At 33.5% G+C, this 20,300-nt stretch overlaps 1 non-coding gene across 1 annotated transcript; it reads right to left on the reverse strand.

Moving 5' to 3' along the window:
- Positions 1–15,948: 15,948 nt before the first annotated feature.
- On the reverse strand, positions 15,949–16,020 carry TRNAG-UCC (transfer RNA glycine (anticodon UCC)). Its single transcript has one exon. It is a non-coding gene; the product is annotated as a tRNA-Gly (tRNA).
- Positions 16,021–20,300: the final 4,280 nt, after the last annotated feature.

A 20,300-nucleotide genomic window follows, 5' to 3' on the forward strand; every position in this document is an offset into this window, starting at 1 on the left:
TTGATTATGGAAAATTTTCAAATATATTGAACCAACCTGAAAGCTGGAATATAACGGAGCAGTTTTTTTACGTCGTGTTTCATGCTATTATTTTCAATAATATTTTAAGGTTTATTTTTTCTTATACGGGTTTTCTTCACACCTTTACTAAACATTCAATAATTCAAATGAAACAATATAAAATAGGTACTTAATATTCTACTCAGCTTAAGGTAAAGACTTTACATACCAGAGGCGCCTAGCGGGTAAACACGAATCTTACAATTTGAGACATTTTTTTGGTGTGAATTTACATTTTGAAGTGTTTTAATAAATACATTTAATGTGAACGTATCTAAAACCATTAAAAAGAAAATAACATTTATCGAAAGTCAAAGATAAACATATAGGTACTTAATTGAAAAATGTTAAAAAATGAGAATTAGTTGAAGGATCCCATCTTTATATTACAATATAATATTTATTATAAAAATTTTGTTTATAAAGTGTTCTCAAAAGTACAGTTTTTGTTGATAATTTCATAGTTTTAAGGTTTCTTATTTATTTTCAAAATATCGATTTTCATAAAAAATAAAAATATGTCTTCTTCTTCGGCTATGTCCGCCCCTTAGGTGGAGCATATTATTGAACCACACGCGCAATCAAGAATACCTGACGCTCGACAGTTTCCTTGTGTCATTTCAGGTTATACCAGTATCCCATAGCTCTGCCGTATACATTATATAGATAGTATTTAGCGGCCTTTCAGGACGCCAGAATCCAGTAGGTTTGAAGAACAGGCAAGAAAAGGTTTAGGTTTTCTTCTGGCTGAGCTAGGTTCAACCTCGTTTCTTCACTCTCAGCGTGATGGGAGGCTGCTTGGTTCACTCTCTTATCTCATCGTTAATCTTAAAGTCATACCACCCCCGCACATTCAGTATCCTTCGCATACATCTGTTGTCGAAGATCTGTATACGGTTTCTATACGATTCGCTACCGTAAAGCAGCACCGTTAGAATGCAAGCGTTGAATAAAAATGTTTATAACTTGAAATCCTTATTATTTATATCAAATTTAATTTCGGTATGATCACAATATTGAAGCATAATTTGACATAAACATACTTCGCGTATTTGGATACTTATTTACAATATAGGTACAATTGTCTATCTGTCTTGTGATGGGCAGTTAGAGCTATATATTTGAATTATATTAATGTTTTGGTATCGGTACAAGTCGACCTTTTGTTTTATTCAAATTTTCCGATGTATATAGTAATACCATCCATTTACAACAAATTTATGTTTCACGGTTTTTTAAATCAAATTATGATAAGTAAAATGGTGGAAATTTCGAGATTGCTATTCAGTCTAACTTATAATAAATGAACTTAAAACTACCCTAAACCATAGTGATTAGTATCTAAGTGCCTCTCCGATATATACATATTACTATTATAAGCACCTTAATTATTGAAAACATAAATATAAGATAGACTTTTAATGACTCCAGTGTAAATGTTAAATAAGCCAACAATTTAAATTAAAAGCTTTATCTCCATTGTAATATGCAATCAATTTACATTATCTTGATTTCTATATTACAAACTTGAGGTCCAAAAGCTCCCATAAATTTCTGCATGGAGAGTCCCAAATCCAAAGTTATCACTGGCCGAACCTCCGAATAAGGCGTCCAGGCTTTCAAGGTTTAATTGAAATCGTTATTCACTTCCAATAATACGTCACGGGAATCCCTCCGATGTCGTGATTTAAGGCTTTTGTTATCTCAATACTGTCTTTCAAAGAAGCCAGTGGCAGGCACAAATATACTACAGCTAGAAAATTAGTTTATAAATTACTACATTCTTAATTAATTTGATTTTATTTTTATATTATTACAACATATTAATAATTATAAACTGCAGAAAATGGTTGAGAAAATTACGTTTGTGCTATTGTTAAAATGATAAGTTTTTTTTTTTTTGTTAACTGTCAATTCATGGTGGAACTGCATTGTATTGTTGTTTTTATTTAATAAAACGCATTTTTTTTATAGTACTTATTCCACTTTAATTGATATATTAGGACCGGTTTCGTCCGCCTTAGTTGAAAATGTCCCACTGAGGCGGACGAAACCGGTCCTAATATATTAATTAAAGTAGAATAAGTACTATAAAAAAAATGCGTTTTATTAAATAAAAACAACGATAAGTTTTTTGATTTGTATCTAAAGCCTACATGTCAATAAATTCGTTCTAACCATTTACTAATATAAATATTTTGCCCGTAAACATTATGCTACCTAACATTTCAATACATGATAATAATGATAGCGTTTAAACAAGCTTATAGTTGCCATGCATAATATGTTATATAGATTGAATTTTTTCAGCTGCTAAGTATTTCATTTCATCATTTTCAGAATTATTCAATTGCGAGTACTCTAATAAATTACTAATAATAATTGATGGAGAATGCATTCTCTCTCATTACGTCTCGGGCTGAGCATATCTCACCGCGTATCATATTACACTATTTAACTGTCGTGTATTCATTGTACTTACGTATTCAGTAAACAAACTCTTGAACTCGATCCACTCAACAACCATCAGTCTTCATCATCAACACAAATAACCCCAAAGATTCTTTTCGGAATATGAAGCATATGCAGCATGGTATTATAACATTATGTACCTATGTATCTAAACATAATATATCGTTGGTCTATCTTCCAAGAATAATATTCTAATTTTCCATAGTGTCAATCACATGATTCTGAAAATATCAGAAAGATCCATCGAACCTTTAATGTCTCTTTTCCATTAAGGTACCGATCTAACTAACTGTCATTCTTGTAAATTTACGTCTTTTTCTAATTCAAAATCCGCTAAGACATAGCTACAAACTTTTAAATTTATACGGAAGTAATGATATTACTTAAATTACCCGGAAACAAATAATTCACAAGATTTTAGAATGTAATATTTTTTATTGGATATACGTAATTAGAAAACATATGTGAGAAATATAATATATCTACTACACCCAGCGGGATTCGAACCCATGGCCTCTGGTATTCCGCAATTTAGAAAGCTAGAATTGTAAAAACCGCTAGTTAATTTCGTCACAATTAGATAAGACACACACAGCTAAGTGGACGCAAATTCCACTAGGTGTCAGATTTGAAATCTTATATTCTAAATTCTTTGTAAATATAGTTTTTATATAAAAAAAGATTATTTTTATGTATAAATCTACGTAAGTACGCTACTGAACCAAGCCGTTTCCGTTTCATTATCAAATCACAATAAATTCATTACTCCTGCCATGGAAGTCCCGCTTTCAGGTAAAAAGGAAATTGGTGAACAAAGTTTCCTCGGCAATCACTCACCTGTATAAGGAGTCACTTTTTTATCGATGTCTCTCCGTCCATGAAAATCTCATTACTTAATGCAACGTGGGCCACATCTTCGTTCGCTATTTGAACGGGGACGATTTGTTTGAAAGTGATTGGAATGTAGATCGGCAATAATAGCATTGCAAAAACATAATATAAAAATTCTAGTTTTTTTTTTAGTGAATATTTGTTTTTGATTTAGCTTTTTTTTATAATTCGAATCGGTGACTTTATGGTGGAGAGGTCTCAGAAAAAAATGTTTGAGGTTTTAAAATAGAATAATAAAAGTAAATCAGTAAAGAATTATGCACCGAGAAGGGTAAACAGATCTAAGGAAGACTTTCTTTTAGGTGTGAATCAACCCTAACAAATGATATAAAATACCTTCAAGACCATTTTAGAAGACCACGGCTCACCCGAGGCTGTTACAACAGTCCAGGGCTGATGTGATATAATAAATTATCATAAACTTCCACCAAGTAAACGCTTGAAAACTCTAGGTACAATAAATTAGTTCTTATGTCTTTTTTAACTTAAGTATATCTGATAATAACACACTTTTAAAAAAAATTGCTACGTAGAGTTTATGAATAACGTGTGAAGGTCGAAGTACAGTGGCAGATTCTTCCACCCAATCACTTTGGATCGTCCACTGGAGTCGTGGCCAAAGTAAAATAATTGCTATTTTTTTGCCTACAATTCAATCGAATATTAGTGAAGATTGGTTTTAATCGTTAAGAAAGCTGAACTTATTAACAAAATGCCAGCGGAATTATATTGTTCACCGGTGACAGTATTATGAGTATAACTGTGTGCAAAATAATAAGCATTTAAAAAGCCAAACAAATATGTACATATCAATAATACCCTGTGCAAAGAAGAAAGACGATTTTGAAATTTTTAAAATTCATATTAAACAATAATTGATGTTTAAACAAGTGTTAAGCATACATATTTTAATAATGCACTAACGTAGGATGGAAATAACTTACATTTATGCATTTTATTTATTTGCATAAAATGTATTATATTTTATTGACTCAGTTTTTAATATTTTAAACATTTTTTTTATATAAAATACCCAAATTATTGCATTATTTTCACTTTCTTAATAAGTTTAATGAATTATTTAGGTTTTAACATTTGAACAGTGAAGTTAATGTCCAAACCACACCCGGTATTAATAATCGGGTGGATCACTTTACCCTATGTTTGGAATGTCTCAGTACCAGTTACCGAAGACTTATGTCGCCATGCACTCAAGTGTGCTTTGGCTGAATTTACATGATTTTAAATGAAAAGTGCCCAAGAAAGAAATAGATGCAACAAAAAAGAGGCATTAATCAGGATTATGACCTACTCATTGTCAGAGAGTAGAAAAACTGGCATTTATATTCAATTCGAAGAAACCATACCTTTCTGCAAGTCGTATACAAATATAACAGTCATGCAAAAGTGTAAAACAATTTTTAATTGTGACACAAGAACGTGTGACTTTCGCTTTACATAAGCATATTTTCTATGTTCGTATAATATGCATATCTCTGCTTAACATGAAGAAAACATCTTTCCGCCCACCTATGAAGGTGGGGCGGCCTTAAGCCCCGTTGACAGCTCCCGCGATTGTTTTAAGTTAAATATATTGTACAGTAGGTACCTTAATGAATTCTGAAACGAGGGCCGTCTATAATATTTTAAATGTTTATATTATATTGTATTTAATATCATTCCTTACTGTCAATACTGATTATGTAGGTAGGTAATACATTGTTAATCTATATTGCGTTAAATTTAAATACTTGAAGAAGTTGGTTTGAAAAGTACCGCGCGCACCTTATTTTCTTATGCCTAATATAATAATATAGGTATATAATTTGATTAAATTATGTGTTAAGTATAGTAATATCTATCCTCAGAAAATAAAACTAACTGTATTGGGCGACAATAAAAACACACGTCACGGACATAGATAATAAACGTCACCGAAGAGTGTAACTAGACGTAGTCCATCCGCAAGTGATGTAAAACTAATTAAATTTATTTCGTTATATTATAAGACTACAGTTCGAAACATATGTATATGTTTATAGTGATGAAGTCAACATAAAATATAAGTCCCGTATTTTTAATGTAATGTGTGCCTATCAAGATTTTTTTGCGTAATAATTTAAAAAATAGGTTTTCTTATAAACCAGCTACAAATGGTTAAACTCTACAAGAGTAACTAAAACAACGACATTAGTAGCTACCCACATATTGTTTGTTGGCAATATTATTTTTCTTCTTCATTGAGATGTCATGACAGAATCGCGACTCTGATGTTTTGGCCGTCGGCCTTATTCGTGGCTCAGCTCTAACCCCTCGACATACAGCAGTATTCAGAGCCTCTCAGTGGTAAACCCGCGTGGCACTTTGATTTGATCTTGACTTCATTTTGTAGTCAATCGGGTAAATGAGATAAACACAGATTAAAAATTTCTATAATAGTAAAAAAAAGTCGTCTGCACTCCTATGTTAATTTAAAATATTAACATTTTAAAATATCAGGGTGTGCGAATAAATTTGATGTGATATGATGATCGATATAATTAAATGATAATTCACGGGTAGAGATTTATTTTACAACGTTTTTCTTAGCTCGTATTCTTATTTGTCCGGTACAAATCTTGCAATCTTTTTAAACTAACTTTCCGACTAGCTAGACATTCAATTTGAAACTTTTAGAATATATCAGAACACGATGCCAATGCATTTTTTTAATACTTTTAGCCATCTTTAAATAGAATTGCATTCATTTTCAGTTAATTCTGTTTTGTATGAAAAGTTATTTCGACACCGTTATTGGTTGCTAAGGGTCTGGGGTCCTAGCAACAAAATTATTAATATATACGTGCGTTACTATGGAAATCAATATGACACGTCAAAATAACATTTCAGTATTATTTCAGTAGTACAAATTTTTTTGATCGTTTAATTTAGTCAAGTCAAGTTTATATGATTCAACAGAAAATTTTAAAACGTTGTATGTAAAAAGTTCTTTTTATCTCGTAATTATTTAAATTATTTTTAGTATGTTGGCTATTAAAAATGAGTATTTATCCAATATGGCAAAGAGTGACATGTTACTTGGTAACCACAAAAGAGAGTCGTGATCAGTGCTTCATGCCGAGTGCCGACAACTCTATAACTCAAGTGGATTTTTGTGGACCCTTCTTCTTCTTCTTCTTCTTCTTACTTCTCTTGAGTTCCATGGTGTACCATTTGGGGAACGTTACTGTACAATATCACACTGCCCTTAACCATAGTGATAGGTGGGGAGGCCCAACAGATGGGGCTACAGCAAATGCTACAGCAGATGGAGGCCATAAACACACGAATTAATTAACCAAGATAACGTGACTTAGTTTGTTTCTCATTTTTACATTTTTCCATAAATTGTTGACTTTGTGATATAATATTATTTTAAACGAACTTTTTGTAAATATGGAATATCTAATTTGTGTTGACAACCCTGTCTGCTTATTCCTACCAGGTAGATAGGCGATGCATTATTGTTATTTGCGAAGCGCAAGATTCACGATCGAGATAACGCACTTGATATCATATTTAAAACATCAGACTTTAACATTATTTGTTGCAGTTTACTGATGGTGTAAATATGTCTTTATGATCATCATTAATTTATGCGAAAATTTTTAGAATCAGTTTTAGAATATTCCATTACTTAGATTAACTTTTTTTATATCATCATTATCTTCAGCCGGGGTCAATGCATTGCTGGATGAAGGCCTCCCCAAGCTTCTTCCAACTCTCTCGATCCTGTATCGTTCGCTGCCACGTATTTCCGCCGAAATTTATCAGTTTGTCAATCCAGCGGCTTTTAGAGTGACCCTGTGGCCGTCTCGTGCTCCTTGGGTACCGTTGGATGACGGCATTTGTCCAGCGGCCGTCTTTTCGGCGAGAAATGTGCCCCGCCCATCTCCAATTCAACTGTTTGGTAACATCTATTATATCTCGAACTCTTGTCTGCTTCCTAACCCATTCGTTTCTCTTACGGTCCTTTCGCGTGATGCCCAACATACACCCCTCCATGACTCTTAGCCTTTGGACATCTCTCGTGTTAAGGGTCCACGTCTCGCAGCCATGCGTGAGCACGGGCAGCACACATTAGTTGAACACCTTACGCTTAAGACATAATGGTAGGTCATTCTTGAAGATACTATTTAGACGTCCGAAAGCACTCCATCCCAGCTTTGTTCTACGAGCAATTTCATCGTGCATGCTTCCGTCTATGGGCACCTGCTGTCCGAGATAGACGTAGCTGCTGAGTTGCTCGAGTTGGATGCCATTATTTTTTTTATATAAGTAGCACAATTTAGGGGTATCTTTAAAAATATTGTATTTGGCTAATATTTAAACTATATATCAATTTATAAAAATCAAGCAATAAAAAACTTTACTTACGTGCGAATCAAAAACTATATAGAGGTACTCGTGCTCATATCTCGTGCAGTTTTAATGCACTCCGATGGGAGTAGCTAGCAGGTGTTATCAGTGGCAAAGTCCGTTTTATATTGGTTCCACATTATACTACCTAATATAATAGTATCGGTGATACAAGTATTAACACAAATACATGATTTTTATAATTTTATAATTTAAACATTGCATATTTTTTGTTTACGTACTCGTAACTAGAGTTGGGTATTTCCCGAGAAAATCTCAATCTCGAGATTCGGGATTTACCGAAATTATAAAATTTTGAATTCTCAAGATTCGGGATTTGCAGAAAAGAATTCTCGGGAATTCTCGAGATAACGGTAAATTTTAAAAAACCTGTAAAATTCCTAAAATCAATGTAAAATTATAACATTACTTATTAAAATGGGATTTCAAAAAACATAGACTGTCAATCGCTGCGTCTGACAATCGCGTACGCTTTTGAGACAGAAAATTTCCTGATGTTGCAAAAATTGCGCTTATTTTGAGTCGACGTTGGCTCAATTGTGTTAAATGCCCCAAGCAGTCTTTGAACGTTTTGTGTTTTCTGTCCACTTTTTTCATACTTAAAATCGTTTTTTCAATTAATATTTGATAATAAAGAAATCCCGAATCCCGAGAAAAGATTCTCGAAATGTTAAAAATTTCAATTATCGAGATTCGGGATGGAAAATCTCAAATTTTTTTCGAGAATTCCCGTCGGAAAACTTCCGAAACCCCACTCTACTTGTAACTATATAATAATGCAGCCTTTCGAATCTAGGAAAGCTTCTACGCCCAGTGGTTGATTTATACATGTTTTTTTTATTATTCGAGGATTTTGTGATGTACTCTTGCACAACTACTGAAACATAGTTACAAAAACTTAACCATGTTCGATTTTAAGTAGATCATAAACAGGCCTATATAGAGTGCAATAAGCTTGACCAATGACTACTGTTAGAGTCTATCTTCCATAAGCTGGTGAGTGGTTCCCCCCCCCCCCTCCCCGCTTCAGCATTCAGCACTGCATTCCCTCTTGTTCCCTCCTACGTGACGTGAACGCCAGCTTATAGAATACAGACTCTACTATGATTTTTTATCCTTGCAGAAATAACTACAAATTTTCGGTATTGTTTCAAAATCTGTCAATATTAGATACCCACCTTTTATAATTTTATTTTAAATAATAAAATTATTAAAATAAAATCATTAATACTTTCCTTGATTTCTCAGCAACGTCAAGATCAATCAAAATTTTAGTTTTGATATATTTACAAATACATAATTTGGAGCAACTACAAGAATATACTTACTGAAAGAGCATTTTGCCCAAATGGATTTTTTGTCAAATTGCGTTTAATTTTTAAAATAAACCTAGTAGTAACAGGTATGCTTCTGATTTTGTTCCAAAGTTGTAGGTATTTATTCGCTTTTAAAATTAATTTATTGAAGCGACATTATATCGTTATATTAAATAGAATTGTCTGTTTCAAGCAGGTAAACGAAAAACAAAAAAGCTAGATAATTTTGCTAGAAACCACTTGGTATTTATTCATAATTTGGATAATGAGTATACGAAATACGACACAGCGAATACACTTATCTCATATAAATTCACCAACGTGTGAATATTGCAAGCAACTTAAATTCTTATATAAATTAAACAAAACAAAACCTATTATGCAAAATTTATCAAAGGAAATATTTAATATACCAATTTGCATTTAAATTGCTATTGTTTCATCGGCTGTATTTCTCGCGTAACAAACTTAACTCACCTACCCTTAAAATGGCTAAGGAGAAAATTTCTTTTATAGCATTATTCAGGAATATGTATAGATATAGCTGAGTTCTCAACAAGTTTACGGTATTACCCCCTGGTCTTCAAATTGTCGCATTTCAGTGTCTCTCAATTTTTAAAATTATTATGTTAGTTATATTTTATTAGTCTTACTCATTTTCATAACAATTATTAATAATTGTCAGTTCGAATATCTAGTCTTTCCATTAAATATTTCTGTTGAAAGGAGTTAAGTTTTTACAACTTTAAGATATTTAGTTATATTATTATGATATTACAAGGTTAATAATTTGAGATAGCTATTGATACCAAATAATATTTATTATTATATCATAATACCTAAATCCCCTATCAAAAATCCTCCAATCGACAGAGTTGGGAATATAATGATATTATTGTAATTGTAAATGAGTCAAGGCTAGACAATGATGCACAGTGAAACAAAGAAAAAGAAAGTTTCCGTTATCTGTTTCTGGGCGGACGAAGGGTCGAGAGTGGGTACGGTCAGTCGGTTACCTACCCTTGAGCCTTGAACGTCGCCTCTATGATTGCTACCTTTTTCACGCCAAAGCGTGCGTTTACAAATGTTGTTGGTAATTAATTGTTACTTGTCAAGCGAAATATACTTAATGTCCCTGAATCAGTGTTTTTAATAAGTGGAAAAGTGTAAATCAACACCTTACGTAAACCCATACCCCTCACTATACAGTAAAATCTATTAAATTATCTAAACCTAAACCCTTTTATTTGGTATGTTCAAACTATTGATATAAATAATACTATATGTCGTACTTGGTCGTAAAGATTTACTTCTACAGTTTATTGGTTTACAAGGAGAAATTAACACTTTAAAGTCGTATTATGAAGAATATCGTTTTAAATTTATCCATCGACCTAATTCACTAGATATTCTTCTGGGTGTGCTATCAATGCAATCACTGTCCACTCCAAGAGTTATTGTTCTTTTACAGTATTTTTTTTACTTCTTCGTGGGTTCATTACTTTATAATTCGTATATACTGTCATATCACTTGTTACTCTGGTCTTTATGTAACCCTATCTTAGAATGTATGTGATGTTTCATGATGATGCGTATCATGCGATTAACCTATTTGATAGCATCATAAAAGTCACAACATTTTTCTGAGGCGGATGAAACCGGTTCAGAATAATACCTCCATTTATATTCGTTAAACTGTATAAACTCTGAAAGGGGGGAGGGGGCATGTAGCCAAAAACGATAGCTTTCAGTCCCTGATAAGCTTTCTGAGTTTCATGATGGGTGGGTTCAGGTCGGTGGATGGTGTTAATAAGGATGCTAAAGTGGCTGGTATAGATTTTTTGAGGATGAATGGCGGACGATATCTTGAAGGTTGAAGCTCCAAAGACCGAAATTAAAAAGTCGAAATTCCTAAAAAAAATATGCAATTGTTTCTAATGTTTTTAAATGCGCAGACACCGGCCCTCCATCGAAAGATGAAGTTCTTGTTGGAGATTAGGATTTGGGCTGAGTTGTTATACCGCTGCATTGACGATTATGATGGTTATGTGCTGGTGTAATCATTATTATTATATCCATTTTGTATACTACTTAGTGTTCAATCCTTAATGTTCAATCCTGAGAGGATCATATAGGCCTCCACTGAGTGGAGGTTGCATTAATAGATTTTTTTATGAGTAATGTATGATAGCCACTTGCTCAACCTATTATGTCCATACTCTGACTCCAAACACAAATTAAAAATGTATTTTCCAGACCCAGAATTCAAACCTGGGACCCATAATATTATAAGCTGACTATCGTGGGCGTATTTTGTATACGTATCTCTTACCATTTTTACAATATATATATTGTTTTCCATTACAATGAGCCATGAGGCCCTGTGAAAGGTTATGTAGTCAAAAATATAAATGAAAAAACCACAAACACTTAGGCTTTGTCATAATCACATAAATACATACCTAGTGACCTCGTCAGGAATCAAACTCGGAGCCCTCAGACGAAAGGCCAGTGCCTTACGCATTGGGCTATGATGGTTTCGTGTAACAGCCACTCTTAAGTCAGTGGTATTATAATATTATGTATATATTTAATAAAGAAATTCACAATCATTTGAATTATTGTTCATTGAAGAAATAGCAAGTGCAAGGAGGTACATACGTTAATAATACAATTTTAAGAGATACGGGCGTCGGCAAAATATCAAAATAAGTGCCTATTATTGGTATCTTGATTCAAACCATAGAAAGCCAGTAGCAATTAATATTAACAAGATATGAGAAATCTTCAGTTGCATAACTATTAGTTAATTTCATCGTAATTAGGTAAAATTATTGGTTACACACATTAGCAAAAATCCGATAGCTGTAGGTTTGAGTCCAGTCTAGCTCCATATTTTTTTTCAAGATAATTTCTAATATGTTTGTTGTTGGGTTGTTTCCAAATTTTTATGTTTATAAAGAATGTTAAATTTCGTTCGTAAAAAGGTCGTTGAATAAAAAAATCGTATATTAATTTCATTATATTAATAATATAACTTCACATGCTCTGGATGGTTAAAATCTGGATGTTTCTGGTGTCGAAGCGGTCATAATCACCATTGGTCATAATAATTACAAGGTTGCCCATTCAAGTGTTTAAGTTATTAGGGCGCCCCTACGGTTAACAAGTGCCGAGTGTTCTGAAAATAATAGCTCGGGAACCACCCCTATATCTATGCAAATGGATAATCAAAAGTTGGCGAAATTTAATCTTTGAAGGCTGTAAGTTAGTTATTGTCTTCGGGCGGCAAAAGACAGCGCGATATTTTACATGTTATGCTAGCGGTTCTCAAACTTTTACAATCATAAATACCAAATTTAAATCATTTATTTTTTGTGATTATTTTCTAATTACTTTTAAGATTTTGGCTTCATTTACTATTACTATAAAAGATTGTGACGCCTTTTATACATATATATTAGTTATGCTTCTCCAGTGATCCTTGCATAACTAAAGGTAATAAAAGCAGATCTAATAGAAACAACCCATTTAAAAAAAAATTCGGTTCCAGTAGAAGTATCGAAATATCACCCACGGTGGCCGCGTGGCTTAAGCGCTGGACTATAACGCCGTGGGTCCCAGGTTCGAATCCTGGGTTTGGCAAGTACACATATTGTTTTTCAATTTGTGTCTGTCAGGGTATGGACCTAATAGGTGGAACAAGTGGCTGACATCCATTTCTCGTAAAAAAACAAAGTCTGTTAATACAAAACTGTATTACCCTGTGGAGGCCCATATGATCCTATTAGGATCGGACATGGTCGAAAGAAAAAATAAGAAATATCGAATGAGGTTTGGTTCCATCAAATCCATCTGTTTGTATCCTGTTCTTCAAGAAACGTACCTATATTCTTATCTATAACAAAAAATAAAAGCTATAAAAACTAAATTAATACGTAAATTATATTATAATAACATCGAGATTGGCCAGATTCGATTAACTCCTGGATCCCATATCTCCTTTAATTATTCTCGGTCCCTACTTCTTCTCTGCCACGTATATTCAACGAACTTCATTCACCGATCTAGCAGGTTTTAGGGCGTATCAATGATCGTTAATGAATCTTGAATGCCACCGTATGACGACATTTGTCCAGCGGTTGCCATTTCATCTGCTTAGTGACCTCTATAACATCTCGTGCCTACTCTTGTCTGCCTCTTTATCCATTGCTCAACATGCACTTTTCCATAGAACGTTGCGATACATTACGTGAGCATTGGTAGCACATATTGGCTGAGCACTCAATATTAGATGAGGACTATAAGGAGTATCGTAAACATCGGACATTACTTTTATAAACAGAAAGGAATGTAATATGGAACAATGTTTCTTTTGAAACTATACGTCTTTTGGACTGGAGTCTTGGATGGATTTTGTCGATTGGTAGACATACAATTACTAATGACTCCAATAATTTGGAAGTTTTCTAACAAACTAGTTATGCATTTGAGATATTATTTGGGATTCACTTAATATTGGCGATTATTTTTTGTAATCCTTACGATATACTTCTAAGCTTATTATATGGCTAATAAAAAAATATTGTGTATCGTCTATTTTTTTTATTTATTTATTTAAAAAATGTGTAGGTTTTAGCATCTTCAGAGAGCGCCAGTACGCAAGTTCAGGAACGAAGCGACGCGGATGCCTGTTTCCCAAAAAGTGCCTCTCTGATCCCTCCTTGAATAGATCGAAAAATAATAGAATTTATTACTACATCAAAAAGTACTGTTTGCCGTAAAGCGATTTTATGGAAATACTTATACAATCACGTGTATTCTGTACACATTTAATCTCATTTTGTCACTTTCAAATTAATTATAATACATAGACACGTCCTGTCTTGCTAGAAGACATAGTGTATTAATTTATCAAATTTTCTCACAATATAAACACTTACCAACTTCGGGACTTCAAGAATTATGTCCTTATAAACTGCAAGAGCTTTATTATTAAATCTATTTCCAAAAAATACTCTAACCATGCTTATAATAATATTCATCTTCTTCTTCTTCCTCAACCCTGTCACGTCCCAACATTGGGACATAGGGCAAGCACAAGTTGGCACCACATCCCTCGGTCCATCGCCAACTCTTGCGCCTCCCACCATATCAGACCTGCAGCACGTAGATCGCTCTTATAGCACCGCTGCATGGTGAGGGAGGGTCGGCCACGGCGACAGAACTCTTGAGGCTGTGCCACAAGGGTACGAAGTGCCGCACTCTTTGGCGGCATCCGGAATACGTGTCTCAGCCCCGTAAAGCGTCTCTTCGTAATGTGATAACTTCAATCACCGAAGGCTGTTGTGTCTGCTCACGAACTCGGGTGTTTGTAACGCGGTCGTACTAATGTACCCCTAATATTCGGCGGAGACATCGATTCTCAAAGCTCAAAAGCCGAGACTCTTGAAGCTTAGTAAGATGCCACGTCTCACAGCCATACAGGAGCACAGGTAGCATGCACGCGTTAAACAAACGACATTTGGTCCTCACAGAATACAGCCTTGACCTCCATGCGACTCCAAGTTGGTTGAACGTAGAGCCCGCCACACCCATGCTGATTGCAAGCTCACTAGAAATACCACCATAATCGGCAACCGTGGCACCCAAGTATTTGAACCTGGACACCAGCTCGACGGGCAGACCGGAAACCCGCAGAGGAGTGTCGGCGTCGATGCATGCAGCACTGCACATGGATTTGGTCTTAGCCGCATTCAGGTGAAGATCCACACGTTTCGAGTTCGCGGCGAGCCTGTTCACGGTTACCTCCAACCGTTCGATATAATAATATATTGTTTTCTTTATTACATTTTAGTTTGAGATATGACTGTCTAGTAGTACCTACTACCTTCAAAATGAAGAAACTTTACCTTGTTCTAGGTCCTTAAAAGTTAAGTGGCTTTAAAGCTTTATGTCTAATAATACTCGAATTCAGCGGGGATTTCCTTTGACGCAGATGACGCAATCGATTCGTCAGAAGATTTAAAGTGGGGCCTCTAAACAGTTCAAACCAGACATAAAATAATTATTTGCTTACCACCAAATAATTTAGTAAAAAAGTAACCTATTTACAAAAAAAGAAAAGATATTTGCAATAATTTATGGTTTTAATTTATTTTTTATCGTAGGGAGGATCAAAATCAGTCAGTGAGTCGAGCTATCACATCCTCAAACTAATGACTGCATCTGTAAAATATACATTAAACTGATGGAATAGTAATATATATATATTTTAAAATTTATATTAGCTACTTGGTACGTATTTAATTGACCTTTTTAAAGACCTATAGAAATATACCATTTTATATATAAAAGTTTTTAAATCGTCATGGAAACGTATCTAATATAGTATATATATTTTATTTATTTATATTATATTTCAGCTAATGCTATTTTAGGCTACTATTGCAACTTATGACTGTACAGTTAAACAGTGTTTGCACATTTAAAGATGTCCAATTTTTATAACAATCCTTCGAAGTACACTAAATCTGGACAACATTTTCCAGTCACCATAATAATTAAGAGTAATATTATTATGTAGGTATTTATTAAAACAGAAATTTTGTTGTTATTTGCATAATTTGTAGTTAAACCATTAAATTTTATCAACAAGAATAAGTTCGCTCAATGGAAATCTAAATTACGTTACGAAAAATTAAATTATCCTCTTTTGTGTTCGCAGAGAATAATATTATTTTTATGATTTTCCTGTTTACATATTAAAAACGATGATAAAAAAAAAGTGTGCGACGGCCGGGAATCGAACCCGGATCAACTGCTTGGAAGGCAACTATGCTGACCATTACACCACCATCGCTGTGAGATCTTCCGATATGATTCAATAACTCTACATTTTTGTATCAACAATAATTACGATTTACGTCATATTATTATCAATCTACTTCTTGAATAACATTTTTTTAATGTCGTAGTTGGCACCAATGACAAGCTAGGTGTCATGGCCGCGCCACTAAAATACATAAATAAAGTAAACATTGTCAATATTCTTATCATCTATAAAAATAAATAAAATAGCTAGGTACATATTGTTAGAAAGATTATTAACCTATATGTTAATTATAATTTTAGTACTAAATAACATAATATCATTTTGGTCATGGGCCCCAAATCGTGTCCAAAAAAATTTCCAAATGGTGTACGCGGTAAAATTAATGTGTATGTTTAGTGTCGTATTGTATATTTTAATACATCCATTTGAATTATGGAGATGTCGAGTATTGATACACAATTAAAATTTGTATTGTATAACCTCATAACATAATAATATTACTGAAGGAAAATAGCTCCACAGGCGACTTTTTTTTTACTATTAAAGCAAATTTTTGATGTGTGTTTATCTCACTTATGTGGTCGTCTCGCCTCGTCGGGCCCCTCCTGAGCCCGGGCCCTCAGACTAGAGCCCTGTCAGTCCCGCCCCCCTTGCGGGGGCCGTGATGTTGGTACCAAATACATATATTATCAATTATCCAAATATAGTGTATTTAATACAAAATGCCTTCTGAGATCTCTCCATCAAAAACACTGAAGGAAATTTAAGCTAATTTGATACATATGTTTCTATGGAAATCAATATAAAACGCCAGAATTAGATTTCAGTTATATAAGATATACGATGAAAATTTGTGACAGCCTCGGACGCGCATTTACAGGTGCCAATATATCAGCACACAGATTATTATATATTATAACATACCAAAAATGTGTTCGTGATAATAATTATATCCCATCTGTTTAAAAAATACATACTCACATAAAGCTTACTGCAGTGGCGAAGGGTGGAGGTAGGCTGTTAAGATTCGACATTAATAATTCTCACTACACTTTTCCAGTCTTTCTTATTTCTTTTCATTGAACTAATAACACAATTTGCAGATTGTACTGGTTAGTTTTTAAATCCAATTAAACCCTGCCTAAATCAAACCATAATAGTTTATGTATGCTATTATTTCAGTCATATTTATTTGTTTTTGTTGAGTTAAGAATACATATTATTACAAATAATGATGTTGGTTAGATTTTTTAAATTCATTAAGCCCTGCCTAACAATAATCAATAAAAAAAATCTTCTATCTTTAAAATATTTTTTGACTATTATCTACTATGGCTTGAATTCAGTGACGTCACGCGGGGGTAGGGAGATTGAGCGTCGCTTAAGGGCGGCAGTTACTTGAATGGTAGAAAATCGGGGACAATCATTTGGTATATATTATAGAAATAGCCACCCAAACTTAGTAATACCGAAAATATTTTTACATTAAAAAATTCAGCTCACTTGTTGAGTATGTCTGATTTTTATATAACCTCACGTTGTTTTTAGATCTGCTTTCACATTTACATTTATATCCATTATGGTCAACACAATGTTAATAATAAATACTGAAAATCCATATTACTACTTATTATTATTACATACTAGCTGAAGTACCTGGCTTCGCACAGGGTCGCTTCGTGGTTATATTTATCTTAGATATTTAAAAAATAATAAGAGGTAATTATTTTTTTAATACTAAAATATCTGTGTTATACAATATGGCAATATGAAAATAATTCTAATATGAGTAAAGGTCAAACAAAAGAACACTAAATTAAAATCGAATCCAAAATATGCAAACGTTATTAATGTTATTAATAAGTAGTACGGAACAATTGGATGGAACAAACAAACAACAAACTTTGTATTTTATATAGTAATAATTTAGAAACCTTCGCAGGTGTGCGCACAACAACTGACAGAAGTTTCATCGCAATCGGATGAATGGTATAGGAACTCATACGAATAGAAGAAGAAGAAGATAGTTGTACTAATTCAAAAACCTTTGCGGGCGTGCGCACAACAACTGGTCAAAATTTCATCGCAATCGGATGAATGGTATAAGAACGCATACGAATAGAAGAAGATAGAAAAGAAGAAAAGGAAAATGGTTGTATCAATTTAGAAACCTTTGCGGGCGTGAGCTCAACACTTGATCAAAATTTCATTGCAATTGGATGAATGGTATAGGAACGCATACAAATAAAAGAAGAAGAAGATGGTTGTAATAATTCAGAAACCTTCGCGGGCGTGCGCACAACAACCGGTCAAAATTTCATCGCAATCGGATGAATGGTATAAGAACGCATACGAATAGAAGAAAAAGAAGAAGAAAATGGTTGTATCAATTTACAAACCTTTGCGGGCGTGAAAACAATACTTGATCAAAATTTCCTTGGAATCGGATGAATGATATAGGAACGCATACGAATAGAAGAAGAATAACATGGTTGTACTAATTCAGAAACCTTTGCGGACGTGAGCACAACACTTGATCAAAATTTCATTGCAATCGGATGAATGGTATAGGAACGCATACGGATAGAAAATAGAATAGAAGAAGATAGAATAGAAGACGAAAAAGAAGAAGAAAACGGGTGTACTAATTCAGAAACATTTGCGTGTGTTGGCACAATTACTGGCGAAAATTTTATTGCAATCGGATGAATGGTATAGGAAGACATACGAATAGAAGAAGAAGAAGATGGTTGTACTAATTCAGAAACCTTTGCGGGCGTGAGCACAACACTTGATCAAAATTCATTGCAATCGGATGAATGGTATAGGAACGCATACGAATAGAAGAAGAAGAACAACATGATTGTACTAATTCAGAAACCTTCGTGGGTGTTGGCACAACCACTGACGAAAGTTTCATCGCAATCGGATGAATGGTATAGGGACCATACGAATAAAAGTAGATAGAACGAAGAAGAAGAAGATGGTTGCACTAATTCAGAAACTTTTGCGGGTGTTACCACAAAAACTGACGAAGGTTTCATCGCAATCGGATGAATGGTATAGGAACCATACGAATAAAAGAAGATATAATGAAGAAGAAGAAGAAGACGGTTTTTCTAATTTAGAAAACTTTGCGGGTGTGCGTACAATAACTGGCAAAAGTTTCGTCGCAATCGGACGAATGGTATAGGAACCATACGAATAAAATAAAATAGAATGAAGAAGAAGAAGAATATGATGATTTTTTTCTAATTTAAAAACCTTCGCGGGTGTGCATACAACCACTTACCAAAATTTCATCGCAATCGGATGAATGGTATAGAAACGCATACGGGACAGACAGACAGACATTCATTTTATATATAAGATATAGCCTATACTCTTCGCGCAAGTGCAAGTAATAAGTTCACAAAGTTTTATCGCAATCGAATTAACGGTATGGCAGCGCATAAAATACGAACAAACAAACAAACAAAAATTGATTTTTATATATAAGATTACTACATGGTACTAAATTTTTTAAATTGAATAATTTAAAAATAATAAAATATTATTAAAAAAACGTAATTTGACCGTGCAAAATTTTGTGAATTCGTTTTCGGTTTACTTCTGAGTCCTGCCCTGTTGAAAATTTGCGAAATTGTCCGGTTGCTAGCTGGATCGTTCTAGCGGACAATTTAGCTTTCATTTTAATATGTTTAAGATTCATTTCTATAGAAAAGGGGTTTTTCTCAACAACTTTGAAGTGATATTAAATTTATCAATTATTCAAGTACATTAATTGAAAGTACCTACGTACATAACTGTGCAAGAAAAAAACCATGGGCATCTTGTGATATAACTGTTGTATAATAAATGTTATCTTTCCCCGTTACTTACCTTTAGCCCAGAGGGGGGCAAACTTTTTGGATGGAGGGCCAAATTCAAGAATTCAAAATGAGCGGCGGGCCGCAAGTAAAATACCATTTTTAGATATACACTATTTATTATCACGAAAAATAAACATTACAAAAAAATTAATGAGAAGAACTAAACTGTTGTACATTTTTTAACATTTTTTTAAATTCAGGTGTTAATTTTGTAGTTGATATTCTCAAAACTGCTTGTAAATGGGCATCGGAGATTTTTGATCGTAAAGAATTTTTATTGAGGTTCATGATCGAAAATGTTTGTTCACATTTATATAGGTTGATCCAAAAATAACGAACATTTTTCTTTCATAATCTTTAAGTTGGTCGAATTTGTCTGAATTAAGGGCATTGTAAAATTTGGAGATTTCTTCACGACGATGCAATTCTCTTAAA

This window comes from Rhyacophila brunnea, unplaced genomic scaffold, assembly GCF_057557595.1.
Source record: "Rhyacophila brunnea isolate RB1 unplaced genomic scaffold, BYU_Rbru_1.0 scaffold_20, whole genome shotgun sequence".
NCBI lineage: Eukaryota > Metazoa > Arthropoda > Insecta > Trichoptera > Rhyacophilidae > Rhyacophila > Rhyacophila brunnea.